Here is a 13460-nt window from a genome sequence, read left to right as displayed (position 1 = left end):
GATTCTTCCAGGGAAGGGAGGAAGAGCTCGTCGACCTTCCCTTGAAAGAGAAGGGGGTTCATTAACACGCTTCGGGTGGACTTTTGATTCTTAGCAGGACTGCTCAGGGAGAGCTAATGGTAGCCAGCCACGGCGCTGGTATTTGGCTCTACTGACCTGTGCATCATCTTCCGGTCCCAGGCTGGCACCTGGTTCCATCTATCCATTCCTCCTTGGCTTACTCACACTCTCACTCATCCTCCCAAACACCCACGGGTTCCTCTATCTACCCATTTTATCTTGTGTCTCTCCAGGGCTCACACATCTATTTACCCTCCTGTCCATCAGTATGCACTCACATGCACCCAGCCTCCTGTCCTGCCATTTGTCCAACTACATATCCTTCTGTCTACCCATCCATCAACCACATTTTCTTCCAACCACCCTCCCATACAACTTCTCATCCATCTATTAATCTTTTCACAGCTCTTTGTAAAGCCACATCCATCTATATACTATTCTCCCCTCTATCCATCCATACCCACATATCTGTTCATACATGTACTCACACATTATCTATCCATCCATCCATCCGTCATCTACACATCCATTCATCATTTTACCCCTCCTCTCACCCACCCACACATCGATCCCTTCTTTCTTGGTCCCGTTTATATTCCTATCTACATGAATATTAATCCACTTTCTATCCTAATCTATTCTACTCAGCAAATCTCAGAAAAGGGAGGAGATTGTCATATTCCTCATTTTGAGTTTGAAAAAATCATACTTTGCACTATAATTCCATATCTATCTGTAACATTGTGATACAATATTTGAAAAGCAAGTGCAGCATTTATTGCTAACTTGGACTACTGAATCTGGTACCAGAAACTGTGAAGAGACCCTGAAAGAGCCTTGCCAGCATTTTTAAAGCAAAGTAATCACTTTTTTATTTTGGAGAGCAATTGGAACATTTGATCAGATAAAAAGATTGAAGGAAGACAGCAAGATATGAGGCTAGGGGGTAAGCAGGGGCCAGTTTGTAAATTATACTAGGAAGTTTGAGCTTGATCCCTAAGAAACAGGAAGTCAATGAAAGTTTACTTTGCTGTTGCTGTTGTTGTACTAAAATACACCTAATAGAAAATTTAACATTTTAGCCATTAGGTAGCTTTTCATGCAGTCACGAAATTGTGCAGCCATCCCTATTGCTTTAGTTCAGGCTGCCATAACAAAGTACTATAGACTGGGTGGCTTAAATGACCTATTTATTTCTCACAGTTCTGGAAGCTGAGAAGTCCACGATCAGGGTGCCAGTATGGTCCGGTTCTGTTGAGAACACTCTTCTGGTTTGCAGAGAGTCATCTTCTCTGTCCTTGTCCTCACAAGAGGGAGAGAAGGGGATGGAGGGGGAGAGAGAGGACAAGCTCTCTTGTGTGCATCTGCTTATAAAGGCACTAATCCCATTCACGGGAGCTCCACTCACATGACCTAAACTACCTCTCAAAAGCCCCACCTCCTAATAGCCTCACACTGGAAGTTAAGATTTCAACATATGAACTTGCAGGGAGACAAACATTTAGAACAAATGCTATGTAGTTCAGTGTGAGTTTTGAGTTGGGAAGAGCCTGCTTGACTAGGGGCTGTTCCTCTTGCATTTTCAGGGAGAGTATGTGGAGCTGAAAGATCGCTGGACTTACTGTTCCCCAGCTGCTCAGTGGCTGACATTCCACGTCCAAAGGGGTGGCCCGTCTGAAACAAAGAGCCCCACTTGACCAACAGGTACGCTGATAAACGCTACAATAGTAGCTGACTTGGCCGAGCCATCTGTGACCAAGAGGACACTTTCCTTCAGCAACTGGGGGCAAACTGGCTTCCAGGCAGATCTTCAGGCTCTGATCACGTGAGAAACCAGCCCTGGTGAGTTTCGTGGAAAGAACACTGGACAAGGAATGACCGTGGCTGTCTTGTGTCACTTCCAGGGTTTTCAGCTTTTTTTCTTGTTTTGTTTTGGAGAAGAGGGGGAAAGTGGAATGGATATTTGTAGTCACTAGAAAGACTGGAAACAATGTTTGTCTTTCTGTTCCATGCATGGAACTAGGTATTTCCTTGGAGACTCCTCAGAAACATACACAGGGATCAAAGCAAAGGCTTAGGTGTGGGCTATGCCTCCCCCATGGGAGAAGGAAATGGCAACCCACTCCAGTATTCTTGCCTGGAGAATCCCCAGGACAGAAGAGCCTGGTGGGCTGCCATCTTTGGGGTTGCACAGAGTTGGACACGACTGAAGCGACTTAGCAGCAGCAGCAGCATGCCTCCCCCGCTAGAGTCCCCATCCCAGCCACAGAGCTCCCTCTGGCATCAATGTTATACACTAGACTGCTGAGTGAGATTTCATTTTGACAAAGAATTTGACTTCACGCAAATATTAAAAACCACTAGATTGGGTCATCTTGAACCTTGGTCCCCTTTGCACTTGTGCAGTAAACAATCAGCAAAGGAAGAAACGTGTATGAAAGTGTTTTGCAAACTGTAGAGGGGCATGCAAATTCTCGGGCATCGTAGTTAGGATTCTTCTCCCAGGGGAGATCTTTTGCTAGCCTGCTTCCCGATAATTCAGTGCTGGACTGAGGTTGTTTGCCCCCATGCCACAAATGACTCATTTCAAACTGACCTGGTGACTTACTGAGTCAGGGCCACCCCTTGGGAATTCCTGGATCACCTCTCAGAGCAAACCCCACTCCCTTTCCACCCCCGACGCCTCTCCTTTACTCTGCCCACACCACTGGCCTCACCAGGACTTTCCCTGCTCTTCTCTGAGCCTCTGAAAGCTTGTATCTTCAAAATTGCTATTTTTAGGTGGTCAATATCTATTGCAGGGGATACTTTTCTAAGCCAAACTATGAGACATGGGAAAGTAAAAAAGAGAGCTTGAATTGATCTGGGTTGACGTGAGATTACACTATTTGGGAAGAATCCAGGATGCAATCAGCAGCCTTGGATGAGGAAACCCCAAGTCTGAGCCTCAGCTCTCCCGCTTACCAGTCAGTGACTTTATTTGGGTCTCTTAACCTCCGGGAGTTTTGGTCATCCTGTCCACAAATAACACAAATTCTCATCCCGTTGACGTTGATAAGAATGTTATCACAGTTATGAGTAGTAAGTGAAAAAAGTCAGCAGGACTCTTTCCCGGGATCCCTGCCTCATGGTGAAACTATGACCTACCAGCCTGCAAGCTATCTAGAGAGAGGACCATGTCTGCCTTGGGTCTCAGTACTAACTCAGTTCCAATGCCTGGTAATTGCTGTCTCTAGTGTTCGTACTGCGCTCAGTAAATAAACACGACATAAATGCAAAAATACTATCGTTCTTTTCCCTCCCAGCACACTTTATATGGTGACTTCAGGAATCACGTGATCCAATAGGTAGAAGCATTTAAACAACCTGACACTTTTGAGACATAGGCAGGCACCAGTGTCATTCTGGATGACCACTCTCAGCAGACCCGGGACAGCTGGAGCGTAGTTCCCTCTGGCAGACTAGACTTTGTTTATTTTTCTTCCTAAAATGTTGGGGCCCGCTGGCTATTATTACTGACTAATAATAAATCGTGGTGTTCTTGAGCAAAGAAAAGTCAGATCTAAACCAAATGTTAGCAGGCCTATGTGGAGTAAGGCTGGGAGGTGGAAAGTAAATCATGGGATTTGAGGATTATGAACATAGCAGGCCACTGGGCTCTTTTAAAGGGATAACATTCAGTTCTTTTCTCCCAGAGATGGAGTAATTTGGCAAAGTAAAGAAAAAGTGCCATTCTGGTTCAGCTTTCACTCAAAAAATAAATCCATTCTTAGATCACCCTCCCAGTGTGAATTCCACACATTCCCGTGAGCAGCAGTGAAAAAGCTCTTGTGAAAGAATTACTAGTGAAGTCCCAGGATACTGGTCATTTGGGATGCAATCATGACTAATTGGTCTTGAGTTAACCAAGTGTGACTATGGAGCTGAGCCTTTAGGATTACTAAGGCTTTCAAAGTATGGCAACTGAAGTAGCTAATGCATCCTGAAAATGAAGGGTATAGAGTGCCTCTGGAGTCTAGGTAGGTCCATGTCAGTTGCAAAATGAGGTTTACACATGCCTTTGGAAGTTAAAATGGTGTGCTATTGGACCAAATCCCTTAGCTGGATAGAAACTAACTTAGAAAGTGAATTGTCAAAGATGAGATTTGAATGAATGGTATGTGACCTCATGTAGTAGCCTAATCAGGAGGAAGGCAAGTGAGAATGTATATTGCACAATTATTTAAAAGAAATATAATTATATTCCTTTTAAGTATGGAGTAACTAAAATTCTTACCTCTTCACCTTCTCTCCACATCATGCGGATTGTTAGTTAAACATCTCTGGAAAGTCTTTAAGGGGTCTTCATTAATGGACATTTAAGCATGATGTATGTTGATCATACCTGTTATTGAAATGTCATGGTGGCTGATATCCTTGGGGTAATCTGAAAATTGTTCTCTTCATCCCTTTGCTGTGTGACCATGTGACTTTTAGGTGCAGAGCAAAACTGAAACGTTTTTGATTCTATCATAATTAGTCATCACCACCAGTCACCACTGTTGTCACTGCCACCCCCCACCCCACTATTATGTGACCACCGCCACCGCTACATCATCATTACCAATACCTACCCACCCATACCACCATCATCAGTGCCCCTGCTACTCAGCCTCATTATCCTAAACCTTGCAGCTAGACACCAGTTTAGCGTATCCTAAACTGTATCCCATTCAGTTATCCCGACAGCCCTATGAAAAGTTCGTTCCTATTTTCCAGAGAAGGAAGCCGAGGTTCAGGAATGTTAGGTGACTAATCCAAGGTCAAATCTTCATTATACTTAAAAGAAGCCTCTTTGGCCATTAAGAGATATAGAGATAGAAACATTTTATCTCATTCTGATTCTTGATCTATTGATAGCAAAAACACTAAGACTAAACTAGTGGAGTCTTAATTAGTTTTCACTCAGTTTTATTCCAGTCAGTTTCTTTTAGGAAGGAAGGTTTCCTTCAGAAGCTTTTGTGAGAGTTGGGGAGGTAGAGAGGAGTTTCAGTTCAGTTCAGTTCAGTCGCTCAGTCGTGTCCGACTCTTTGCAACCCCATGAACGGCAGCACGCCAGCCTCCCTGTCCATCACCAACTCCTGGAGTTTACCCAAACTCATGTCCATTGAGTTGGAGAGGAGTTTACTAAAGTAAAATATAGAGAATACTGATTCTCACAGCTCACTGAAAAATTAGGCTCTTAGAATGAGGCAATTTTATAATTTTAAACTTTATTGAAGTATAGCTGATTTACAATATTGTGGTTAATTACTGCTGTATAGCAAAATGACTCAGCTATTCATATACACATTTTTCATTTTCTTTTCCATTATAATATATCACAAGATAATGAATACAGTTCCCTGTGGCATACAGTAGAACCTTATTGTTTAAGAATGAGGCAACTTTAAGTACATAAACTAGTTTTGCTTACTTACTAGAAAATTCTAGATTTGCATAGGACTTCCAGGTGTACAAGCTGGGTTTCAAAGGGGCAGAGAAACCAGAGATCGAATTGCCAATATTCATTGGATCATGGAGAAAGCAAGGGAGTTCCAGAAAAACCATGTACCGCCTATACTGGAAGAGACACAGGAGACGCGGGTTCGATCCCTGGGTCGGGAAGTTCTCCTGGAGGAAGGCATGGCAACCCACTGTAGTATTCTTGCTGGGAAAATCCCATGGACAGGGGAGCCTGCTGGGCTATGGTCCATGGGGTCGCAAAGGGTCAGGCACAACTGAGCAACTGAGCCCCCATGCAGTTTCATTGATTGCACTAAAGCCTTTGACTGTGCGGATCCCAACAAACTGGAAAACTCTTAAAGAGATAAGAGTACCAGACAATCTTATCTCTCTCCTGAGAAAACAGTAAGTAGGTCAAGAAGCAAGTTAGAACCAGACATGGAACAACAGACTGGTTCAAAACTGGGAAAGGAGTACATCAAGGCTGTATATCGTCTTTTGTCACCCTGCCTATTTAACTTATATGCAGAGTACATCATGCAAAATGCCAGGCTGGATGAAGCACAAGCTGGAACCAAGATTGCCAACAGAAATGTCAACAGCCTCAGTTATGCAGAAAGTGAAGAGCTTCTTCACTAAACTAAACTTCACTAACTAAAGAGCTTCTTGATGAGGGTGAAAGAGGAGAGTGAAACAGCTGGCTTAAAACTCAACATTCAAAAAACTAAGATCATGGCAACTGGCCCCATTACTTAATGGCAAATAGAATGGGAAAAAGTGAAAACAGTGACAGATTTCACTTTCCTGGGCTCCAAAATCACTGTGGACAGTGACTGCTGCCATGCAATTAAATTTTCCTTCCATGTTCCTTGGAAGGAAAGCTATGACAAAGCTAGAGAGCATATTAAAAAGTAGAGATATCACTTTACCAACAAAGGTCCATATAGTCAAAGCTATGATTTATCCAGTGGTCATGTATGAATGTGAGAGTTGAACCATAAAGAAGGCTGAATGCTGAAGAATTGATGCTTTGGAATTGTGGTGCTAGAGCAGATTCTTGAGAATCCCTTGGGCAGCAAGAAGATCAAACCAGTCAATCCTAAAGGAAATCAGTCCTGAATATTCATTGGAAGGACTGTTGCTGAAACTGAAGCTCCAATACTTTGGCCGTCTGAATCAAAAAGCTGACTCATTGGAAAAGACCTTGAGGCTGGGAAAGGCTGAAGTCAAAAGGAGCAGGGGTGGCAGAGGTTGAGATGGTTAGACAGCATCACCGGCTCAATGGAGATGAATTTGAGCAAACTCTGGGAGGTTGTGGAGGAGCGAAGAGCCTGTGTGCTGCCGTCCATGGGGTCACAATGAGTCAGATACAACTTAGCGACTGAACAACAACAGATGCCTTCATTCATTAGAATATCATTATGAGACAGCTGCATGTCCTTCCTAGAAATAAACACCATTCTCTGTTTATAGCACCTGGAGGTTTATTCAGTGATCATACTCCTCATAAGACACTTTTTGGTTTGCTGGCCCAACTCACAAGTTATAATTATTTCTCTCAATGTTGTTTCTAGACCCTTAAAGGCAGCCTCCCACGGCAGCCGCAGTCTTACTATGTGACCTCTACCTGCCATGCCCATGACTGATTGGACCAGGTGCCAGACGCCTGATGCAAGTTGGGCCAGTCATTAGTCTCTCTTCTAGAAACTTGGGATTGGAGTAGGGCTGATCCTGTAAACCATACTTGGAAGCCGTGGGGTAGCCACGTACCTCCATGTGGATGGAGAAACAAAAGAAAGGAGAAGCAGGCAAAAGCTGGGAGAAAGGCAGAAAAACCTCAGTTCTGACACTTTTTTGTTCCTTGTTCTAGTCCAGTCTTGACATCTGACTGCATTCTTACCCATGACTTGTGTGATGTGTCCTGATATCCTTTCAGAAATCCCCTTTCTTCTGTTTGTGTTAGTGCTAGCTGGCTTCTGTTGCAACCAAGAGTACTTGAATATAAGAGGGTGGCTGTTTGTTTTACGAAAGACTAAACAGCGGTTTTTGATTAAACTGGTCAATCCTGAAGGAAAACAACCCTGAATGTTCACTGGGAGGACTGGTGCTAAAGCTCAAGCTCCAATACTTTGGCCACCTGGAAGGAAGAACTGACTCATTGGAAAAGATCCTGATGCTGGGAAAGACTGAGGGCAAGAGAAGAAGGGGGACAACAGAGGACGAGATGTTTGGATGGCATCACCATCTCAATGGGCATGAGTTTGAGCAAATTCTGGGAGATAGTGAAGGACAAGGAAACCTGGTGTGCTGCAGTCCATGGGGCTGCAAAGTGTTGGACACAGCTTAGCAACTGACCAACAACAATCACAAAACAGGGGCTTAAATGGCTGAGATGTGCCCCCTATTGGGCCTTCAATTCAGGACTTATGAGTCTAAATCTCAGGGTTTCTGATTCTAAATTCCATGCCCTTTTCATAATCTGGCCTCACCTACACCCCACCCCACCCCACCCCCATCAAAACCCCCATCATCCAATTGTCCTGAGAGAGTACAATTAATTCTTCTCACTGTTAGAGGCTCTAGACATTCTGATGAGTTGCCCACAGTTGCACAGAACTCCAAATGAGTGGCAGGTCTTCTGAGTCCTGTTTTCCCAGACCTTCTCCAAAAAGCCCCTTTCTGCCTGAACATGCCTCACAGTCTATTTCAAAAGCAAAACATTTCAGCTGGCAGATGGTAACAGCTGTTTCTCTTCAAAACACCCAAAGGGTAAAACTTCTGGGCTACAATGCACAGGAGTGAGGCTCCAGCCAAGTCTCCAGCCAGGCTCCTACAGAAAAGAGAATAGGGGCTTCCCTGGTGGCTCAGGGGTAAAGAATCCACCTGCCAGTGCAGGAGATGTAGGTTTGATCCCTGGGTCAGGAAGATCCCCTGGAGAAGGAAATGGCAATCCACTCCACTATTCTTGCCTGGGAAACCCCATAAACTGAGGAGCCTGGCGGGTTACAGTCCATGGGGTTGCAAAAAGAGTCAGACAAGACTTAGCAACTAAACAACAAGTAGCTTGGAAACATGAGGTCAGGCCCAAACCCATCTTATTGCCTGCCGCTGCTTCTCTGCTACAGGAGGCTGCTGCTTTGGAAGGCATTGCGTGGGTGAGAAAGAGACTCGAACTAAATTTCATTGGGAAAGGATGTAGTGAGGGAGGGGCTAGGAGAGAGAAAAGAGCAGGAATCTTAAGTGTGTGTATGTGAGATGGAAGGGGGAAAAAGGCGCAGATATGAATCCGTCAGGGTATGGAGGGAAATACAAGCCTTCTAACTCTCAATCAGAAATTTAAGAGATTTCTACTGGAGGCATTAGATGGACTAAGCATGGAGGAAAAACTCAAAATGAACCAGACCTAGTCTCTCCCATCAAAAAGATTATAGTCCATGTTGGGGTTGGCAAATTAACTGCCTGCCTTACTTTCAGAAATGTTTACTAAGTACTTCTATGCACCAGGAACTACTCAGGACTAGAAATACAACAGGATTTTCTTATCATTGAGGAGGTGAGTGGAGAATGCGAGGTAAGTTCAACAGGTGAATAGGAAGTTCTCCTCGAAGAGGTGACACATGAGCCAAACTTGCAAAAGTATAAGAAAAAAGTTTTCAAAAAAGCAGGCACAGAAAATAGAAGGTTTGAGATGGAATAAATGGCAACCCACTCCAGTGTTCTTGCCTGGAGAACCCCAGGGACGGGGGAGCCCGGTGGGCTGCCGTCTATGGGGTCGCACAGAGTCGGACACGACTGAAGCGACTTAGCAGCAGCATTCTCAGTGTGTTTGAGGAACAGAAAGACCAGTGTGGCTGGAGTGGAATGAATAGCAAATAAGTGGTTAGGAAATGAGATTCTAGAGGAGGGTAAGTTCTAACTTGTATGTGACCTGGCAAGCTATGGTAAAAAAAATTTGGATTTTATGCTGATTGTAGTAGGATGATTTTTGTTGGATTTCCCTTCATTTTTTTTTGCTCCAATTAACTAGTAATGATGGCTTAAATCACTGTGATGAGAAAGAATCTGAGGTCTTACAGATCAATGGGTAAGAGGTCATTGATGCCTTAATAGTATTTATCAAGTTTCTAGGATGGGGCAAAGGTAATGCTAATAATAAGTATTTGTCATCTCTGATGAGGATGGAATACTAAGTTGTATTAGTCAGGATAGTGTGGGTTATGCTGCAGTAACAGCATCACCGAAATGTCATTGGCTTAAATTTTTAAGAAATTTCTCACAAAGTTAGTACAAAACATAATTTTGAAATCCTAGCAAAGTTGTCTAGACAACCTACAGACTGGGAGAAAATATTTGCCAAAGGATGTGATTGACAAAAGATTAATTTCTAAAATACACAAACAGCTCATACAACCCAACAACAATAACAACAACAACAAAAAAAAAAACACCAAACAACTCAGTCAAAAAATGGCAGAAGGCCTAAATAAACACTTCTCCAAAGAAGACATACAGATAATCAATAGGCACATGAAAATATGCTCAGCCTCAATAATTATTCAGTTCAGTTCAGTCGCTCAGTCGTGTCCGACTCTTTGCGACCCCATGAATCGCAGCACACCAGGCCTCCCTTTCCATTACCAACTCCCGGAGTTCACTCACACTCATGTCCATCGAGTCAGTGATGCCATCCAGCCATCTCATCCTCTGTCGTCCCCTTCTCCTCCTGCCCCTAATCCCTCCCAGCATCAGAGTCTTTCCCAATTAGTCAACTTTTTGCATGAGGTGGCCAAAATACTGGAGTTTCAGCTTTAGCATCATTCCTTCCAAAGAACACCCAGGACTGATCTCCTTTAGAATAGACTGGTTGGATCTCCTTGCAGTCCAAGGGACTCTCAAGAGTCTTCTCCAACACCACAGTTCAAAAGCATCAATTCTTCGGCGCTCAGCTTTCTTCACAGTCTAACTCTCACATCCATACATGACCACTGAGCTATGGAAAAACCATAGCCTTGACTAGATGGACCTTTGTTGGCAAAGTAATGGCTCTGCTTTTGAATATGCTATCTAGGTTGGTCATAACCCTTCTTCCAAGGAGTAAGCGTCTTTTAATTTCAAGGCTGCAGTCACCATCTCCAGTGATTTTGGAGCCCGAAAAATAAAGTCTGACACTGTTTCCACTGTTTCCCTATCTATCTCCTATGAAGTGATGGGACCAGATGCCATGATCTTCGTTTTCTGAATGTTGAGCTTTAAGCCAACTTTTTCACTCTCCTCTTTCACTTTCATCAAGAGGCTTTTTAGTTCCTCTTCACTTTCTGCCACAAGGGTGGTATCATCTGCATATCTGAGGTTATTGATATTTCTCCTGGAAATCTTGATTCCAGCTTGTGCTTCTTCCATCCCAGCGTTTCTCATGATGTACTCTGCATAGAAGTTAAATAAGCAGGGTGACAATATACAGCTTTGACGTACTTCTTTTCCTATTTGGAACCAGTCTGTTGTTCTATGTCCAGTTCTAACTGTTCAGTTCAGTTCAGTTGCTCAGTCGTGTCCGACTCTTTGCGACCACATGAATCACAGCACGCCAGGCCTCCCTTTCCATCACCAACTCCCGGAGTTCACTCACACTCATGTCCATCGAGTCAGTGATGCCATCCAGCCATCTCATCCTCTGTCGTCCCCTTCTCCTCCTGCCCCCAATCCCTACCAGCATCAGTCTTTTCCAATGAGTCAACTCTTAACATGAGGTGGCCAAAGTGTTGGAGTTTCAGCTTCAGCATCATTCCCTCCAAAGAAATCCCAGGGAAATGCAAATTAAAACTACAAGGAGGTACCATCTCACACTTTCAGAATAGTCATCGATTTCTGGAGAGTATGGAAAAAAGGGAACCCTCCTACACTGTTGGTAGAAACGTAAATTTGTGCAGTCACTATGATAAACAGTTATGGAAGCTCACCAAAAGTAAAAATAGAATCACCATATGCCCAATTAGACATACGAAGGGGACATGTCATGCAAAGATGGGCACAGTAAAGGACAGAAACGGTATAGACCTAACAGAAGCAGAAGATGTTAAGAAGAGGTTGCAAGAATACACAGAAGTACTATCCAAAAAATATCTTAAAGACCCAGATATCCACAATGGTGTGATCACTCACCTAGAGCCAGACATCTTGGAGTGCAAAATCAAATGGGCCTTTGGCAGAATCACTATGAATAAAGCTAGTGGAGGTGATGGAATTCCAGTTGAGCTGTTTCAAATCCTAAAAGATGATGCTGTGAAAATACTGCACTCAATATGAAAGCAAATTTGGAAAACTCAGCAGTGGCCACAGGATTGGAAAAGGTCAGTTTTCATTCCAATCCCAAAGAAAGGCAATGCCAAAGAATGTTCAAACTACTGCACAATTGCACTAATTTCACACACTAGCAAAGTAATGCTCAAAATTCTGCAAGCTAGACTTCAACGGTATGTAAGCCAAGAACTTCCTGATGTTCAAGCTGGATTTAGAAAAGGCAGAGAAACCAGAGATCAAATTGTCCACATCCGTTTGATCATAGAAAAAGCAAGAAAATTCCAGAAAAACATCTACTTCTGCTTTATTGACTGTGCTAAAACCTTTGACTGTGTGGATCACAACAAACTGGAAAATTATTAAAGAGATGGGAATACTATACCACCTTACCTGCCTCCTGAGAAATCTGTATGCAGGTCAAGAAGCAACAGTTAGAATTGGACATGGAACAACGGACTGGTTCCAAATTGGGAAACCAGTATGTCGAGGCTGTATACTGTCACCTTGCTTATTTAACTTACATGCAGAGAACATCATGAGAAATGCTGGGTCTGGATGAAGCACAAGCTGGAATCAAGATTGCCAGGAGAAATATCAGTAACTTCAGATATGCAGATGACACCACCCTTGTGGCAGAAAGTGAAGAGGAACTAAAGAGCCTCTTGATGAAAGTGAAAGAGAGTGAAAAAGTTGGCTTAAAACTCAACCTTCAGAAAACGAAGATCATGGCATCTGGTCCCATCACTTCATGGCAAATAGATGGGGAAACAATGGAAACAGTGAGAGATTTTATTTTGGGGGGCTCCCAAATCACTGCAGATGGTGACTGCAGCCATGAAATTAAAAGACGCTTGCTCCTTGTAAGAAAAGCTATGACCAAACCAGACAGCATATTAAAAGGCAAAGACATTACTATGCCGACAAAGGTCTGTCTAGTCAAAGCTATGGTTTTTCCAGTAGTCACATATGGATGTGAGAGTTGGACCATAAAGAAGGCTGAGTGCTAAAGAATTGAACCATGGCACTGGAGAAGACTCTTGAGAGTCCCTTGGGCTTCAAGGAGTCCAACCAGTTTGACATCCAACCAGTCCATCCTAAAGGAAATCAGTCCTGAATATTCATTGGAAGGACTTATGCCGAAGCTGAAGCTCCAATACTTTGGCCACCTGATATGAAGAACTGACTCATTGGAAGATACTGATACTGGGTAAGATTGACAGCAGAAGGAGAAGGGGATGACAGAGGATGAGATGGTTGGATGGCATCACTGACTCAATGGACATGAGTTTGAGCAAGCACCGGGAGTTGGTGATGGACAGGGAAGCCTGGCATGCTGCAGTCCATGGGGTTGCAAAGAGTCAACTGATGCAATCAAAAGTTCCTAGTCTCACTTTTGGGCATATATTTGGAGAAACTATAATTCAAACAGATACACGCACCCCAATGTTCATAGCAGTATTATCTGCAATATCCAGGACATGGAAGCAACCTAAGAGTCCATCTGAAGATGAATGGATAAAGATGGATCAAGAATTCTGAAAGACAATTTAAAATTGTCTCTGCCACATGTTTGTATATGCATTCTAAAATATATACACACACAATGGAGTACTTCTCAG

Source organism: Capricornis sumatraensis, chromosome 16, assembly GCF_032405125.1.
Source record: "Capricornis sumatraensis isolate serow.1 chromosome 16, serow.2, whole genome shotgun sequence".
NCBI lineage: Eukaryota > Metazoa > Chordata > Mammalia > Artiodactyla > Bovidae > Capricornis > Capricornis sumatraensis.
The sequence above is the reverse complement of the archived record's forward strand: the minus strand, read 5'-3'. Positions refer to the sequence as shown.